Source organism: Ursus maritimus, unplaced genomic scaffold (genome assembly GCF_017311325.1).
Source record: "Ursus maritimus isolate PB19 unplaced genomic scaffold, ASM1731132v1 scaffold_8, whole genome shotgun sequence".
NCBI classification, from domain to species: domain Eukaryota; kingdom Metazoa; phylum Chordata; class Mammalia; order Carnivora; family Ursidae; genus Ursus; species Ursus maritimus.
In genome coordinates, this window is record NW_024426996.1 from 13,971,286 (window position 1) to 13,989,989 (window position 18,704).

Here is an 18,704-nt window from a genome sequence, read left to right on the forward strand (position 1 = left end):
ATAAATAAATAAATAAATAAATAAATAAATAAATCTAAAAAGAAAATCAGATTTATTTAAGACAATAGTAGAAAGAAAACTGTAGGTTTTAGTTAATGGATTTGGGTTCTATTCTCCTTCCCCTCTTTCCCTGATTCACTGGGTATCCTTGAGAAAACTTACTATTTTTTTTAAAAGATTTTTTATTTATGTATTTGAAAGAGAGAGATAGTGAGAGTGTGGACAAGTGGGAGGTGGGGCAGAGGGAGAGGGAGCAACAGGCTCCCCGCTGAGCAAGGAGCCTGATGCTGGGCTTGATCCCAGGGATCATGACCTGAGCGGAAGGCAGATGCTTAACCAACTGAGCCACCCAAGCGTCTCTCCTTGAGAAAACTTCTTAATTTCAATGGAACTCAGTCCGTTTCTCTTTAAAAATTATCAGTTATGGGTGCATTTTCCTCTATGTTTAAAGCAGCACTATTTATATAACCAAGCTGTGAAAACAGCCCAAGTGTCCATCGACTGATGAATGGATAAAGAAGATGTGGTATATATATTATGGAATATTTTTCAGCCATAAAAAAGAATTAAATCTTGTCACTTGCAATGACATGGATGGAGCTAGAGAGTATAATGCTAAGTGAAAGAAGTCAGTCAGAGAAAGACAAATACCATGATTTCATTCGGATGTGGGATTTAAAAAACAAAACAAATGAGCAAAGGGAAAAAAAAGGGGGAGACAAATCAAGAAGCCCAGTCTTAACTATAGAGAACAAACTGATGGTTACCAGAAGGGAGGTGGGATGAGGGCATGGATTAAATAGGTGATGGGATTAAGGAGTGCACTTGTGATCAGGGCCAGGTGCTGTATGGAATTGTTGAATCACTATATTGTGCACCTGAAAGTAATATAACACTGTATGTTAACTAACTGGAATTAAAATAAAAACTTAAAAGTATTATCAGTTATGAATGTATTTTAAAGAGTAAAGCAAAGATTTGTTTTTAAAAACAGTAGCTCTGGGGCACCTGGGTGGCTCAGTCGCCTAAGTGTCTTTGGCTCAGGTCATGATCTCAGGGTCCTGGGATGGAGGCCCCACATGGGCTCCCTGCTCAGTGGGCAGTCTGCTTCTCCCTCTCCCTCTGCTCCTCCCCTTGGCTCATGCTCTCTCTCTCAAATAAATAAATACGATCTTAAAAAAACAGAAACAAAAAACCAGTAGCTCTGTGGATCCTCACCACTCATTTCCAGTTCTGTGAAGGCAACTAATTTTATTTCTTTCACTTGTTTTATTATCTACCTTCATGTCTCTAAATAATGCTTTGATGTTGCAACTTCTTGGATTTTTCTTTTTTAGGTCTAGACTTCCCAGTATAGAAGATAGCATTTTTTTTCCTTTCTTTCCTCCATCCTCAACACACATACATACCATTTTCTATCTACCTGTAAATATAGGTTATATTATAATTTTGGTTAGATCAATATTCAATGTTAACGTTATTATGACACTATTGTTAACATTATTATGTGTAAATACGTCACAGCTGAGCTATGTAGTAGACTAGTATTACTTTTCCTTTCCTGCCATTGTGTGTATGCAGTATTTAGTAATTTGGTAATTAGAGTTAATATTTCCTTGATTTGTAATGTATTTATCACTAAACCAACCCCAAGCTCTTTGCCGCTTGTCAGTCTTCTTGAAACAATCCTATTTATTCTATCATTTTGTCTTCCTGAGAAGTTTTGTCCCGCTTTACCGTGAACTGTTTCTTTCCACACTCTTAAGTAGCTGTCTATGATTTCTTTTTTTTTTTTTTAAAGATTTTTTATTTATTTATTTGACAGAGATAGAGACAGCCAGCGAGAGAGGGAACACAAGCAGGGGAAGTGGGAGAGGAAGAAGCAGGCTCATAGCTGGGGAGCCTGACGTGGGGCTCGATCCCGTAACGCCGGGATCACACCCTGAGCCGGAGGCAGACGCTTAACCGCTGTGCCACCCAGGCGCCCCTATGATTTCTACATTATCATCATGGGGATTCACTTTACATGCTTTGATGAGGTGCTCCTGTTTTTTTCTGTATCTGACCATCCTCTTTCTTGTATTTTTTAATTTTTTAAATTTTATTTATTTATTTTTTTATTACAGTGGAGCATATCCTCTAGTAGTTACCTGAGAAAGGGTGCTTGGGAGGAAAGTTTTTTGAGGTCTTATTGTCCAAAATCTGTATTTTATGCTCAGATTTCATTGCTAGATTGGCTGAGTGTAGAATTGTGGGTTGTAAATAATGTTCCTTTAAAATTGGGAAGGATTTGTGTATTTCTTTTTAGTTTTTAATATTGTTGGTGAGCATCTGAAGCCATTTTTACTTTGGGTGCTTTCCTTGAGACCTGCTTTTTTCTCTCCAGAAGTTATGGCATCTTCTAGATGCCACTGTTCTGATAGGAATCATGGGGTAAGCCTGCTAACCCAGTGTAGCACGGTGATGGAGAGCACTGGGCGCAGAGCACGAGCCCCTGGGACTGAATGCCTGTTCCAGCACTTACTTAGAAGCCGTGTCATCTTGGACAAGTTAGTTAACTTTCCTGTGCTTTAGTTTCCTCCCCTGTAAAAAGTGGGTAGTGCAAGGGATGCCTGGGTGGCTCAGTTGGTTAAATGTCCGACTCGATTTCGGCTCAGGTCGTGATCTCAGGGTGGTGAGATCAAGCGCCACATTGGGCTCTGTGCTGGCGGTAGAGCTTCCTTAAGATTCTGTGTCTCCCTCTGACCCTCCCCCAACTCATGTACTCTCTCTCTCTCAAAAAAAATTAAGAAGTGGGTAGTGATAGTTGTGACAAGTAGATGAGTTAAATATGTAAAGCACCTAGGACAGTGTCTGTCACAGGATAAGCACTAAGACAGACAGCACTAGCTCCTCTTACCATTACCCGTCACGCTTGGTGGTACACAGGCCCTTGCAATCTGGACATTCATTTCCTTCAGTTCTGGAAAATTATATTAAAATTTTTGGTAGATCGTTCCACCTTTTCATTTTCTCTGTACATTCTAGAAGTACTGTTATTCATAAGCTACATCTCCCGTACTGGCCTTCTAATTTTTTATCTTTTCTCTCCTGTTTTCCCTCCTTTTGTCTTTTGCACCAGTTTCTGGAAGAAGCTCTCAGTTTTATCCTTAATCATTATAAGTTTTTAATTTCTGCTATCCTATTTTTTTCCTCTGACGGCTTTTTAAAAAGTAACCTGTTTATTCATGATTCCCTATCTTCCCTTAGCTCTCTGAGGACATGAAATGGATTCTTCTCCCTGCAATGTATATGTTTCCTCAATGCTGCTTTTCTGTTAATTTTTATTTCTATCTTTCATGTGAAGAGCTGTCTTGGTAATCCAGGTGTGACCGCGCGTAACTTAAGGAAATAAAGACGGCCTGACTAGTACAGGTCTGACTCAGGGGTCATGGAAGAAGCAGAAACCACAAGATAGTATCATCGATTGGATGTGGTTGAGTGAGGGGATGTGGATGAATGAAAGGGAGGAATTTAGGATGAATTCCAGATTGTGGGTTTGGGAAAGGAAGAATTGTCTTGGGTGTGTGGGAGATACGTTAATTTTAGGTATGTTGGTGTTCAGAGTTCTTGGTAGACACGAGTGGAGCTCTCCGGTAGCAGTGGGCTTTACAGGTGTGCTGCTCAGGAAGGAGAGGGTGTAAAGAAGAAAGGTGAAACCATGGGTGTCTTTGAGCTCATCCAGGAGGAGTGCTCAGAATGAACGAAGAGTGGTAGTGAACATTCTGAAACTTCGGTTGGCGGTGTAGAAGGCGCAGACCTTCAGGGGAAAATGGCTTAGATATCAAAACCCTAGGAGAATTGCACGCTGTATTTTATTTTTAATGAAAAATATTATGGTATAGAAATTTAATAGTAAATAACTGAAATTTTTGGAAAGAATCTTCATTTTTTTTCAGTTGATAAAAATGTCCTCGATGAAAACATTTTATCAAGTGTCAGAAGAGGGGGAGAGAGAAGGGAACAGAGAAAAGAAAAAACCCATATAATAAAAACTTAGATGTAGAAACTCTTTCAGGTGCTCTATTTATATCCTGTAGTCCTCACAACAACTGTGCAAGGAAGGAAGGGCAATAACAGAGCAGAGCAGAGTTCTAACACCAGAGGGGGAAAGTGGGGACAGGGCTGGGCCAGGATCTTGATGAGGCGGAACTTCTGCCAATGGCTGACAGCGCAGCAAGCATAAAGGGGGAGAAGAACTCTCCCTTTGTTCACTGTCTTTAGGTACTATTTATATCCAGTATAGAACAGATTCAGAGCATCAGGTGTAGGGCATGGCCCACCTGGGACTGAATACCAGTTCCACCACTTAATAGCTGTGTCATCTCAGACAAATTATTGGGGTCTTACTGTCACTTGGTTTCTTTAGCCTCTTTTCATGATCTTAAGAATAGTTATCTTCTTTTTCATTCCAGTAAATAGTGCTGTTTCCGGTCCGTTATGTAGGACCCCAAACCTAGGGGTCATCTGTGATTCCTCTGTGTCCCTCATCTCCTCTTCCCTCCCAGTCCAGTCCATCAGCAACTCTTATTGGGTCTACCTTCAGAAAATATCCCAAATGTATCCATTCTTTCTCTACCTCTGTCACCCTTATCTACGCCTCCACCATCTCTTGTTTGCAACACAGATAAAGTCCCCTAGAACTGACCTCTTTGCTTCCATCTTTGCCTTTCTTTAGTCTACTCTTAGCAGCCATAGCGATCTTTTAAAAATGGTACTCACGCAGGGGCCCCTGGCTGACTCAGTCGGAAGAACATACGCTCTTGATCTCAGGATCATGACTTGGGAGCCGCACCTTGGAAGCAGAGATTACTGAAACAAATAAACTTAAAAAAATGGCATTCGTATCCTTGCCAAAAAGATCACCTCACTCCCCTAACACCCTTTCCCGGGGCCTAGAAGGCCCGATGTTATCTGATACTTGCTTTCCTTTTGGCCCTTGTTCCTCCCACTCATCTTTCAGTCCTACTGGGTGCAAACACATGAACCTAATCCTGTTATCTGGCATATCAAACTTCTTTCTGCCTTGGAACATTTGCACTTGCTGTTTATTTTCCCCAAGGTTGTCTTCCCTCGGATTGCCACAGAGATGTTTCCTAACTATTTAGGGCTCCACTCAAATGACATCTCTGGAGGGAGACTTCCTGTGACTGCCCCCTACAGCCCCCCACCCCTGATAAATTGGACTTTTCTTTTACTCAGTCACTTTGTGTGACAGCACCCTCTTTTAATTCCTTTCATTATCTGCAATTATTTATTTGCTTACTTGTTTGTTATTTCTCCACGTCTCTGTTGTCTACAATAGTATCTATCATAGTAGCCATTCTATCAATATTTGTTTAATGAATGAATGTATTACCTTAACGATTGTTGAAAAGTTGCCACTTTTGAATACAGTGATCAGACAATTTGATTTCTGCTCTTTCCTCCCTATATATACTTTTGTGTGTGTGTGTGTGTGTGTGTGTGTGTGTGTGTGTAAGTAATCTCTAGGGGTGCCTGGGTGACTCAGTCAGTTAAGCATTTAGGCTCAGTTCATGATCCCAGGGTCCTGGGATGGAGCCCTGTGTTGGGGTCCCTGTTCAATGGGAACCGCTTTTCCCTCTCCCTCTGCCCCTCTCCTCCACTCAGTGCATTGTCTCTTTCTCTCTCTCAAATAAATAAAATCTTAAAACAAAACAAAACAAAAAAAACCCTACACCCAGCATGGGGCTTGAGCTCACAATCCAGAGATCAAGAGTCGCATGCTCTTCTGAATGAGCCAGCCAGGAGCCCCTTCCTGTATATGCTTTGACACACATGTTTTTTCAGCTTTATTGGGTATGATTGGATATACTATAAACTGTACATGTTTGAAGTATAGTGTAATGAGTTTTGACACCTGTGGGATCATCATCACAATCAAGATGATGAACATATTCATCCCCTCAAGAGTTTTCTTGTGCCCCTTGTAATCCATCCTTTTTCACTGCTCTTCTCTCATCTGCCCCCCACCCCCACCCCAAGCAACCACTGATTTAGCTGCGCTCCGGCACTATAGATTAATTTGTGTTTTTGAGATTTTATATAAATGGAATCATACCGTATCTACTTATTTTTTGGTCCGGCTTCTGTTAGCGTGATTATTTGGGATCCGTCCGCACTGTTGTATATGTGTTCCTTTTGAGGTCCGTCCGCACTGTTGTGTATGTGTTCCTTTTGAGGTCCGTCCACACTGTTGCATATGTGTCCTTTCCACTGCCGAGTGGTGTTCTATTGGATGGCTCTCCTACGCTTCGTTTATCCGTAAACTTGTCACTCAGTTGCTAGTTCTGAATGCTTACAAATAAAGCTGCTGTGAGCGTTGTATGGGCATGTTCTTTCATTTATTTTGAATGAATACCTCAAGGAGAGGAATGGCTGGGTTGTATGCCAGGTACATGTTTAACCTTGCCCATTTTCAGATTCCTCTTTTAGTTTTGAAGGAATCAGGGGTTAGGTGAAGGATTTGTGACCTCCCTATGGTGACACAACTTTAAAAGAGACAGAACTGAGATGGAATTCTAGATCCATGTGAATTCAAAGTCTAACCTTTTCCAGAAGACTATGCTTGTCCTGGCAGTCTGTATGGCCTGTCGAGAAAGTGAATATTGGAGAATATGGCTGGTATGGGGCAAGTAGGTCCTTTACTAAAATTTGGAGCAAGGGATGAGTTTAGCTCAGTGGTTTTCTATGAAGGGTGATTTTTGCCTCGCGCCCTGCTCAGGACATTTGGCGATGTCTGTGAACACTTTTGACTGTCTTAACTATAGGGTATCATAAAGGCATCTAATGGGTAAAGTCCAGGGATGCTGCTAACTACCCTACAATACACAGGACATCCCCCCACAACAAAGAGATTTCCTGCCACAAAGGTCAATGTTGTCAAGGCTGAGAAACCTTGATTTAGCCGATTGGTTTAAGCTGCCCAGGACACGTGGCTGAAACAGAAGGTTGGATCAAACTGCATGGCTGAGAATCCTGAGGTGGGGTATTTCCCCAAAAGAAATGCAGCCCATGACAGAAGGAGGACGAGGAATGCTGGGCTGCAATCAACATGAGCTAGATGTCTCCAGTTCTCTTTTGGCTGCTTACATTCACTCATATCTTCTTTCCATATTATAAAACCCACTCACTTATTTCTCAAAATTGTATCCAGTTACTGCAACAGCTCCGAGTCTAGGGTTTCAGTTGTCTTGAGTCTGGATCTTGCAACCAATGGCTAAATAATATACCATTAACCCTATCACAATTGTTATACCATGACAGAGAGAAAACTGGATAGATACATACAATGAAAAGGTTTGGCCCTTTAGTCTTACAGATGGTCTTGGGCCAGAGACATGGCCCTCCTCCTGTATTTGGGGGAAGACGGCAGAGGGGTTGCTGAAACTATTCCGACTTCACTGAGCCATCAATCCACCATCAGGGACCTCAAGGTGGAATTCAACTATAATTTTCTTTCGCTTCATTTGGGAGGCAACGGAGAAGGAGCAAGACAATACGGGCATTGATAGGAAAGTTTAGAGATGTTTTCATTGTACCTCAGAACTGATATAACCTATGAGAAGAACCTAGCAATCTTGGCTTACTTTATTTGGAATTATGGGTGTAGTATAGTAGCCTTAATTAATCCCTAGGGAAGGCAATGTTGCCAACGTACCAGGAGTCTCAGGCTCTATTTTCGAATTTTCTAGTAGGCTTCTACTTCCATTCATGTCTCCTTTCAGTTTCAATCCCTCTCCTCTTTGAATTATCCACCTCCATTCTACGGACTTGTTTTGCACCTCGCAGCTTTCACAGCATTGGAACGTAGGTGTCGTCACCTTCATGGGCTGAAATTGCAGGTGTCATTTTTTTTCTTACCCCGAATTAACTTTCTGTCAAAGCAACTCCTTCCAAGTTCCAAAAGCAGACTTCCTCTCTCATTGTTTCAGAGATTGCTCACCAGATGACTATTTACTGTTGGAATTTAGTCTCCTGCTTTCCACCACATATGTAGAACAGGTAAGATAAGCACAACGTGAACCCAACATACAAACATTTACTGGGCCGCACTCCCTGCACTGCCCGCTTCCCCGGAAGCTCTGTTGTCTCCAAGCTCAGGTGTTGCCCGGAGGATGACCATCAGGATGCTAGCATGGCAGTTTAACAATACTGAAATTGCTTCACACGAGTCGTGGACATAGCTGACATAACTTCCTTCAAGATAAGAGGAGGGTTATTTCCTAATGGTGGTCTTTTATCATGAAATCACATGACAAGTATATACATATATATCATAAATATATGTATATATTTCACCCCTCATGATTCTTTTAGTATTTGAAAGAAATTTTCTAAGCTACAACAAAAGGTTTTGAAAAACAAATCAGGAAATTGGAAGCTGGAGCAAAGAATTTATTTTTGATACTGACATTGTTATTTTTCTGGGTTAGATGCAGCAGATGTTATTAATAATAATAATGAACACAATAGCTAATATTTATTGAGCACCTCAAATGTTCCAGGCATAGTAGCTAGAAACTGTCAGATCAAAAAGCTGGGAGTTTGTACCAGATGTTTGCAGTTGATCCCTGGTTTTCCTGTAAAGCGCAGATGCTTGAGCTCAGCACCCTTTATTTGATTGACTTTGGCTCCAGCACTAGGTGCATGTCCTCTGGCTTAGAAGTGGAGGGTGGGGAAAAACACTTCTGAGCCTTTTCAAGCCACAAGATTTGGGGTTTAACCTCTGTTGAAAGTATGTAAAAATATATAAAGCGTATAAAGAACCATTTTCAGCATTACTGAAAAGCGTCTGGCTTTCTCTGGTCCTACCCTGCTATTTTGGGGGGTAGTTGGGTTATGTGGTCAAGGATCTGTGTTGCTTATATATTCTTTTAGGGAGGCCGTTATAAAGCTTACCTACAGCGAATGCTAGGAAATATTCCTTGAATTGAGGATTATGAGTGTTTGAATCAGGCAGCTACTTCAAAATAAGAGTTATTCAGACATGTGAATTAGGAAATTCCCCTCTTCAGCATGGCTATTATTCTTTCACAATGTCAGTCAACACGTTTTCTGTGCACCTGTTGCCTCATCTGATAAGGCACGTGAGTTAAAGGTTTAGGAAGGTGAAGAATAGTGCCCAGGATGTGACATATAGTTTGAGTGGCAGGAATAATATTTTATACAAGTGTAACTCATGAACTTTTATTATTTCATCTATTTTTCATGTACCATATAGACCCTGGACTTGACTCCTATGATCTTGCCTTATCATTTCCTAGCTTAGCCTATAGCAGATTGTTTAACCTCTGTAAATTTCTCTGCACTCATGAGTAAATGAGGGTAATAATGGTACCTGACTGACAGGATTGTTGGGAGGATTAACTGAGGTATTTTTTCTTCTTCCCCATCTTGGACTCTCCAGCCAGGGCCCTGTAAACTAGACAAAAAGATTAACGAGGGAAAAAAGTTTATTAACATGTGCATTGCAAATACACATATATACTCAGAAATGAGTAACTCAAAAAGGTGTTAGAACTTGGGCTTATATATCATCTTAAAAGAACAATAGAGAGGTGACAAGACAAAAAAAAAAGGACTTTGAGCCTGTAGGGTTGGTAAATTGTGGGAAGGCAAATATATGGGGAAACTAATGGTAGGTAAGGGCTAGTTTTAGCAAGATTTGTTCTGTAGACTCCTCTGGTGTAGATTTCTCTAGGCTTGTAGGGTCTAGATGTGTCTCTTGGAGTTAGCTTTCTGTCCTTCCTGGTAGAGAGGGAAAGAGTGACACCTTTACAAGTTTATGTCCTGTTTTTAGGCATATGGAGGGAGGGCAGGGAGCTGTTCTTGTATCCGCTTCTTCTCAATTGCCTTCTGCTCAAAATAATCCCTATGCCAAAGTGGCATATTTTGGGGTGGCGTGTTCCACTACCCTTTCCATGTAAGTGACCTATCACAGGACCTGGTACATAGAAAAGACTCAAATGGTAGCTGGTTTTACTGTTACTATCACAGAAAATCAGTAGCAGTAATTTGCTCTAATGGCTGACAAACCCCATTAATCTTATTCATTATAAGATTTTCCTATAATTCTAGGGTTCAAACTGTCTGTGAAAAATTTTTTAAAGATTTTATTATTTATTTATTTATTTATTTTTATTATTAACATGGAATGTATTATTTGTTTCAGGGGTGCAGGTCTGTGATTCATCAGTCTTTTTTTTTTTTTTTTTAAAGATTTTATTTATTTATTCGACAGAGAGAGAGACAGCCAGCCAGAGAGGGAACACAAGCAGGGGGAGTGGGAGAGGAAGAAGCAAGCTCATAGCGGAGGAGCCTGATGTGGGTCTCGATCCCATAATCCCGGGATCACGCCCTGAGCCGAAGGCAGATGCTTAACCGCTGTGCCACCCAGGCGCCCCTGTGATTCATCAGTCTTTTACAATACACAGTGCTCACCACAACACATACCCTCCCCAAGTCCATCACCCAGCCACCACATCCATCCCACCCCCTCCCCTCCAGCAACACTCGGTTTGTTTCCTGAGATTAAGAGTCTCATGGCTTGTCTCCATCTCTGATTCCTTCTTGTTTCATTTTTTCCTCTCTTCCCCGATGATCCTCTGGCTTGTTTCTCAAATTCCACATATCAGTGAGATCATATGATAATTCTCTTTCTCTGATTGACTTATTTCACTTAGCATAATGCCCTCTAGTTCCATCCGTGTCATTGAAAATGGTAAGATTTCATTTTTTGATGGCTGCATAATATTCCACCGTGTGTGTGTGTGTGTGTGTGTGTGTGTGTGTGTGTACACACACCACAGCTTCTTTTTCCATTCATCTGTCAATGGACATCTGGGCTGTTTACATATTGTGGACATTGCTGCTATAAACATGGGGGTGCAGGTGCCCCTTTGGATCACTACATTTGTATATTTGGGCTAAATACCCAGTAGTGCAATTGCTGGGTCCTAGGGTAGCTCTATTTTCAACTTTTTGAGGACCCTCTGTACTGTTTTCCAGAGTGGTTGCACCAGCTTGCATTCCCACCAACAATGCAGGAGGGTTCCCCTTTCTCTGCATCCTCACCAACATCTGTTGTTTCCTGACTTGTTAATTTTAGCCATTCTGACTGGTGTGAGGTGGTATCACATTGTGGTTTTGATTGTATTTCCGCGATGCCTGTGATGTTGAGCACTTTTTCCTGTGTCTATGGGCCATTTGGATGTCTTCTTTGCAGAAATGTCTGTTCATGTCTTCTGCCCATTTCTTGATTGGATTATTTGTTCTTTGGGTGTTGAGTTTGATAAGTTCTTTATAGATTTTGAATATTAGCCCTTTATCTGATATGTCATTTGCAAATATTTTCTCCCATTCTGTCGGTTGTCTTTTGTTTTTGTTGACTGTTTCTTTGCTGTGCAAAAGCTTTTTATGTTGATGAAGTCTCAATAGTTCATTTTTGCCCTTGCTTCCCTTGCCTTTGGAGAGGTGTCCAGGAAGAATTTGCTGTGGCCAAGGTCAAAGAGGTTGCTTCCTATGTTCTCCTTAAGGATTTTGATGGATTCCTGTCTCACATTAGGTCTTTCATCCATTTTGAGTCTATTTTTGTGTATGATGTAAGGAAATGGTCCAGTTTCATTCTTCTGCATGTGGCTGTCTAATTTTCCCAACACCATTTGTTGAAGACACTGTCTTTTTTCCATTGGATACTCTTTCCTGCTTTGTCAAAGATTAGTTGACCATAGAGTTGAGAGTCCATTTCTGAGTTCTCTATTCTGTTCCATTAATCTAGGTGTCTGTTTTTGTGCCAGTACCATACTGTCTTGATGATTACAGCTTTGTAATAGAGCTTAGCTTAAAGTCTGGAATTGTGATGCCACCAGCTTTGGTTTTCTTTTTCAATATTCCTCTGGCTATTCGGGTTTTTTTCTGGTTCCATACAAATTTTAGGATTATTCATTCCATTTCTGTGAAAAAAAGTTGATGGTATTTTGATAGGGATTGCATTGAATGTGTAGATTGCTCTAGGTAGCATAGACATTTTCACAATATTTGTTCTTCCAATCCATGAGCATGGAACATTTTTCCATTTTTTTTGTCTCTTCCTCAATTTCTTTCATGAGTATTCTATAGTTTTCTGAGTGCAGATCCTTTGCCTCTTTGGTTAGATTTATTCCTAGGTATCTTACGGTTTTTGGTGCAATTGTAAATGTGATCTACTTCTTAATTTCTCTTTCTTCTGTCTCATTGTCAATGTATAAAAATGCAACTGATTTCTGTGCATTGATTTTATATCCTGCTACTTTACTGAATTCCTATATGAGTTCTAACAGTTTTGGGGTGGAGCCTTTTGGGTTTTCCACATAAAGTATCATATCATCTGCAAAGAGTGAGAGTTCTTCTTTGCCAATTTGAATGCCTTTTATTTATTTATTTATTTATTTATTTATTTATTTATTTATTTATTTATTTTTGTCTGATTGCTGAGGCTAGGACTTCTAGTACTATGTTGGATAGCGGTGGTGATAGTGGACATCCCTGCCGTGTTCCTGACCTTAGGGGAAAAGTTCTCAGTTTTTCCCTATTGAGAATGATATTTGCTGTGGGTTTTTCATAGATGGGTTTTATGATATTGAGGTATGTACCCTCTATCCCTACACTGTGAAGAGTTTTAATCAAGAAAGGATGCTATACTTTGTCAAATGCTTTTTCTGCATCTATGGAGAGTATAATATGATTCTTGTCCTTTCTTTTATTAATGTAGTGTATCACAATGATTTATTTGCGAATGTTGAACCATATTACATATACAAACCATATTTGGTGAGAATTTTTACATCCATGTTCATCAGGAGTATTGATCTGTAATTCTTTTTGGTGGGGTCTTTTTCTGGTTTTGGGATCAAGGTAATGCTGGCCTCATAAAATGAGTTTGGAAGTTTTCCTTCTGTTTCTAGTTTTTGGAACAGTTTCAGAAGAACAGGTATTAATTCTTCTTTAAATGTTTGGTAGAATTCTCCTAGGAAGCCATCTGGCCCTGCTCTTGTTTGTTGGGTGATTTTTTATTACTGCTTCAATTTCCTTGCTGGTTATGGGTCTGTTCAGCCAGGTCTCTGTGGATAGGTCTGCTGCCAATTTAATGTTTCTACCATTAACAAGAGGTTACAGACCTCTCGTCCCAAGCTGCTTTCAGGATTTTCTCTTTGTCTCTGAAAGATTTTGTTTATTTATTTGTGAGAGAGAGAGAGAGAGCACGAGCCGGGGAGGAGCAGAGGGGGAGGGAGAGGGAGAGAGAGTCTGAAGCAGACTCTGCACCAAGCATAGAGCCCAGTGTGGGGCTTGATCCGACCTCAGTCATGACCTGAGCTGAAACCAAGAGTTGGATGCTTAGCAGACTGAACCACCCTGGGGCCCCAACAGTCTATGAAAACTTATGGTTATAATCTTTTTAAAAAACTTTTACTTTTTAAATTTTTTTATGGTTGTAATCTAAATAACATCTGATCTGATGAACTAAAGGCAGAAAATGTTGTTGGGAATAGGATTACAAGTACTATTATAAATAGCATGCCACCTGCGCAGGTAAACATGTCTTTCCAGTTGATTCCAGGTGCTTCATTTTACCTTCCGGTTATTTTATTCTGAAGGTGGAGTGGGTGCTGTTTCAGGATAAACACTTTGTCAGCCCACTTTTCTATGTCCTGACTTGGCCCATCAGTCCTTCTCACGCCCTTACATTCCATTTTCTGCAGGTATCTCTTACCTGGAAGCTTTGGTATTTGTAAGCCTCCCTTGTAAAAACCTAAGAACAAAGACAATGATTGAGTCATCTCAGCAGTCTGGCTCCTCAGAGTCATCAAGCTGTTATCAAGTTTTAGGAGCTGCTTGAAATAACCACGACTTCATCTATCTCTGTTCCTTTTTCTTCAGTTCCCTTTTTCTTAATTATAAAACGGTAATTCATAGCCATTTCAAAGGTATTACATAGTACAAAAATATAAAGAAAAAAAATCATCCATAATCCTACATACGGAAGCACTCACTGTGAAAATTTTGGAGTAAAATTTGGTCTCTTTATGTTATTATTATTTATTATTTTAAGTTTTTGTGTATTATTAAGTAATCCGTACATCCAATGAGGGACTCGATCTCACAACCCCAAGATCAAGAGTCACGTGCTCTTCTGACTGAGCCAGCCAGTTGCCCCTATGTGCTTATTATTTTAACATGGCTGGAAGTATTCTATCTAGACCTATCTATACTTATCTTTTTTTTTTTTTTTTTTTTTTTGCTTGACCCTCTAATATAAACATTTCTCATTGTCAAAAGGTTTACATTTTAAATAGTTCCATAGTATCTCATTGTATCATAATTTACTTTAATTAGTCTCACTTTGGGAATTTAAATTCCCAGTTTTCTGCATCTATAAATAATAATGGTAATATAAATAAGAATGTATTTATAAATAACAATGCTGGGCTACCTGGGTGGCTCGGTCAGTTAAGTGTCAGCCTTTGGCTTGGGTCATGATCCCAGAGTCCTGGGATTGAGTCCCACATCAGGCTCCCTGCTCAGTGGGGAGTCTGCTTCTCCTGCCCCCCTGCTTGTGCTCTCGCTCTGTCAAATAAATAAATAAATAAATAAATCTTAAAAAAAATAACAATGCTATTATGAATAGAAACATTTGCCCCAAATAATTAATACATTTTTGCCAGTATTGCAGCTTATTTATTAAGACAGCTTTTTAGACTTAGAGTGACAAAGGCTATTTGATACATAGTGCCAGACTTTTCTCTGAAAGGTTATATGAATTTTCAATCCTATCTGCAGTATATGAGTATACTTTCACTCAACTTTTATCAACAAGGAACATTCACCTTACAATTGTTTTCTTAGTGATAGGGAACACATTTTATCTTATTTTAATATACTTAAAATTATTACTGATATTGATTTCTATGTTTTTTTTCCTATGGCTGTTAACTGTTGTTTTGTGAATTTTCTGTTCAAGTATTGGGCTGTTCTTTTTCTGCAAGGTGATAGCATTTTTATTTTTGAGGTTTGGTTTTTAAAAAAATATAGAATTAGGTTTTTTACCTTGTGTCATGTAACAGTCTATTTTCTTGCTGCCAATTTCCTTTAACTTTGGGTTGGATAAATAATTAATTTGGATTAAATTAATAATAAATGATTAGTTTGGCTTAAATACAAAATTTCCTTTTGTTTTGGATCTATCTCATGAGTTTAGCTAAACTCTTGGAACCTATGGGATTTTTTTTCTTTTTCTTTTTTTTAAAGTAAGCTCTAATGCCCAACATGGGGCTTGAAGTCAAGACCCCACGATCAAGAGTTACATGCTCTACCAACTGAGTCAGCCAGGCACCCTGGAACCTATAGGCTTTTTATGTCCTTCAAGCATCTAGAAGTTTCCTCTTATAGTAATTTTCAGTGTTTGCTGAACAATTTCTTAGCCATGTTGAATTACCTTTCCTTTTGGCAGTTTCCCTTCAGCCTTTATATTCCCAGACAGAAGAGGCTGGCTTTTCAGTTGGTTTTCCTGAAGAATATCGTTCACCTCTAATTCTATTTGCAGAGAGTAGAAATGCATGAAATATTTCCTGTGATTTGTATAGCTGGATGTCAAAATTAAGGTACATATATGTTGCACATGTTCAGATGCATTTTAAGCTTGTGAGCACATGAGATAAATTTAGAGATCAGGGATTAGTTGGTTTATTTCTCCATGTTTATGTCAAAATGTGGTGTTTTATCCCTGAGCTATGTTTAATTGATTGTCGGTGTTTTCAGAATGACCCTGCTATTGACTATTTTCATTGCTTCCTCTCAGTGTGTTCCAGGGAAATGAGGATAGGCTGAGAATTAGACGAGGATTTAAATCCTAACGTTAATTTACTTGTCTAATAATCTTGGACAAATCATATGACCCTAGTAAGCCTTTGTTTCCTTATCTGTGACGTGGGAATGGTAGTAGTTACCTCTTAGAATGGATGTGAAGATTGAAGGGGATCTCATGAACTACCTCACTAGCTTAGGATATAAATTTTGTCATGCCTTTTAAATATTTCTAATCACTTGAATCCCTACATGCCAATACATTTAGGATCCCCTATTTAAAATCTTTACAAATTTTTTAAATGATTTTATTTATTTATTTTAGAGTGACAGAGAGCGCGTGAGCGGGGAGAGGGAAAAAGGGAGAGGGAGAAAGAGAATCCCAAGCCGACTCTGCGCTGAGCATGGAGTCCAAAGCGGCTTGATCCCAGGACCCTGAGATCATGACCTGGAGCTGAAATCAGGAGTCCGATGCTTAACTGACTGAGCCATCCAGGCACCCCTAAATCTCCTTTACAAATTGACAAGAACTCTAGGGGCTTACTCTTTCAAGGGAGTTTCCTTTCCAGGATGGGGACAAACTGGGAAAAGCCTGGTATCCACTGGTAAGCCCTGGTTTCAGCTGCTGCTGTTTTGTTGGGAGTTTTTGAATAAATTGGTTCCACCCAGTCCAGTGGGCTGTTACCCATTGCTGCCTGGTCTCTTCTAGTCCAGATCATTGCATACAACATGGCGGTGCTGAAGCTTGGTTTCTCAGGGTTACTTCTTTTCAGGCTACATCCACATACTCAGTCATTGTGTCCTATATGATCCTGTGACATCTGTGCCAGGGTGACTTGATCTGGAGGAAATTGTCATCAGTCCAGACACCCCTTGCTTTCATGGTAGGTAATTGGACTTTAGTATCTTTTCCTGACAGTTCACCTCAGTTGAAACCATCGTAATTCATTTGAGAAATTCTGATAGCATTGCATTTCAAAAGGTAAGAGTCCAAGATCACCTTCCCTTTCAGGAAGCTCCTAACATCCACTATGCAAAACAGCTCCCTTCTCCCCAGCTAAAAGCTCTGAGCACCAAGCTAGTGTTCCTGTCACATCATTCTTGATGGTGATTATCTCATTAAACTCAAATTTGGAGAACTAAGAAGGGCCTTTGAGTGACTTCCAGGAACAAAGAAGGTCTACTAGCCTTTTGACATTATCCAGACAGAAATAATGTGATACCATCTCTCACTTAAAAAAAAAAAAAAAAAAAAAAAAGTTCGGCTTTGCTAGACACAGACACATATTTGTAAAGGACCTAGCATGCCCTGTCACCTAGTAGGTACTTAGAAAATGTTCAGTCTCCCTCTTCTATTCCTTCTGGGCTCAACCACATCTCTGCCCCCTTCAGCTAGAAACACAAAGCTTTCCAGAGACCTAACTCATTCTTAAGTGTCCATTTCTCTGCTTAACTCTGCATAAATATAGCACAGGTGGTTCTGGGTTGTTTTCTTTTCTTTTTTTTTTTTTTTTTTGAAGATTTTATTTATCAGTTTGTCTGAGAGAGAGAGAGAGAGAGCACACGCACAAGCAGGGGGAGAGGCAGGCAGAGGGAGAAGCAGGCTCCTTTCTGAGCTGGGAGCCCGATGTGGGACTCGATCCCAGGACCTGGGATCATGACCTGAGCTGAAGGCAGATGCTTAACCAACTGAGCCACCCAGGCGCCCCCTGGGTTGTCTTCTGACAGGCTCACCAGGCTTGGTGTACAAGCTGGCTTATTCTTGGGCATGAATCACGAGTTGGTGGCAGTGGGTCCTCATGCTGACCTCTGATGGTCTCCAGCAAAGTTCTACCTTCAGAGTTGCTTTTAAGGTGTCTATGTCTAAGCTGGTTTATACTTTCTTCAAATAGTCAGATTTTTAAAAAAGATTTATTCATTTGTTTTACTGGGGAAGGGGCAAAGGGCTAGGGGGAGAATCTCAAGCTGACTCCCCGCTGGACGTGGAGTCCCAGGCTCAATCTCATGAGCCTGAGATCATGACCTGAGCCAAAATCAAGGGTCGGACGCTCAACCAACTGAGCCACTCAGGGGCCCCTCAAATTGTCAGATTTTATTTTACGTTTGTATTTAATTTGTATTTTTTTAAAAGATTTTATTTATTTGAGAGAATGAGAGAGAGCACGAGCAGAGGGAAGGGCAAAGGCAGAGGGAGAAGCAGGCTCCCTATTGAGCAGGGAGCTTGACTTGGGGCTCAATCCCAGGACCCCAAGATCATGCCCTGAGCTGAAGGCAGACACTTAACCAACTGAGCCACTCAGGAGTCCTTTAATTTGTATTTTTATGTAGCAAACATGCCCAGAGCATTTTGTCATGGAAAATAATTTGCTAATCCAAAAATAAACAACGCGTAGCTAACATCCCTCTTAAGACAGGTGGAGGTGTTTTATAAAGTGTGTCTTGTCACCAACCGTTGCCCCATAAATAAACTTTCTGCTTTCTGTGAGAAAGGGTGTGGCATCTGCTCTTTTGTAGGTTGTTTCATGGAACCATATTTTCCTTGTCTGGTTTCCCAATGAAATGTGTGTCTGTGTGGTTAAGACACAGAGAAGGGCCCCTGGGCCATTGTGGTCAGAGGCCGGCCTCAGATTCTGTCTCCAGCCTTCAAGACAAGCTCTTTATTACATTCTCTTACAGAAGTCCCAGACCTCACCACGAGGCCCAGGGGTGTGGCATCTCAAAGCTGACTCTGTTCGCCAAAAGAAAGTGACAGTTTCCTTGTATTATTTTGGGTACAGAAATGAGTTTCCACATGTTTGATGAAA

The 18,704-nt window shown here is 40.3% G+C and overlaps 1 protein-coding gene across 3 annotated transcripts in view; it reads left to right on the forward strand.

The window, feature by feature from the left end:
* The window catches only part of CUNH4orf36 (chromosome unknown C4orf36 homolog), a 44,214-nt gene that overhangs the window by 10,481 nt on the left and 15,029 nt on the right, over nt 1–18,704 (forward strand). The gene's annotated exons all lie outside the window — the stretch shown is intronic.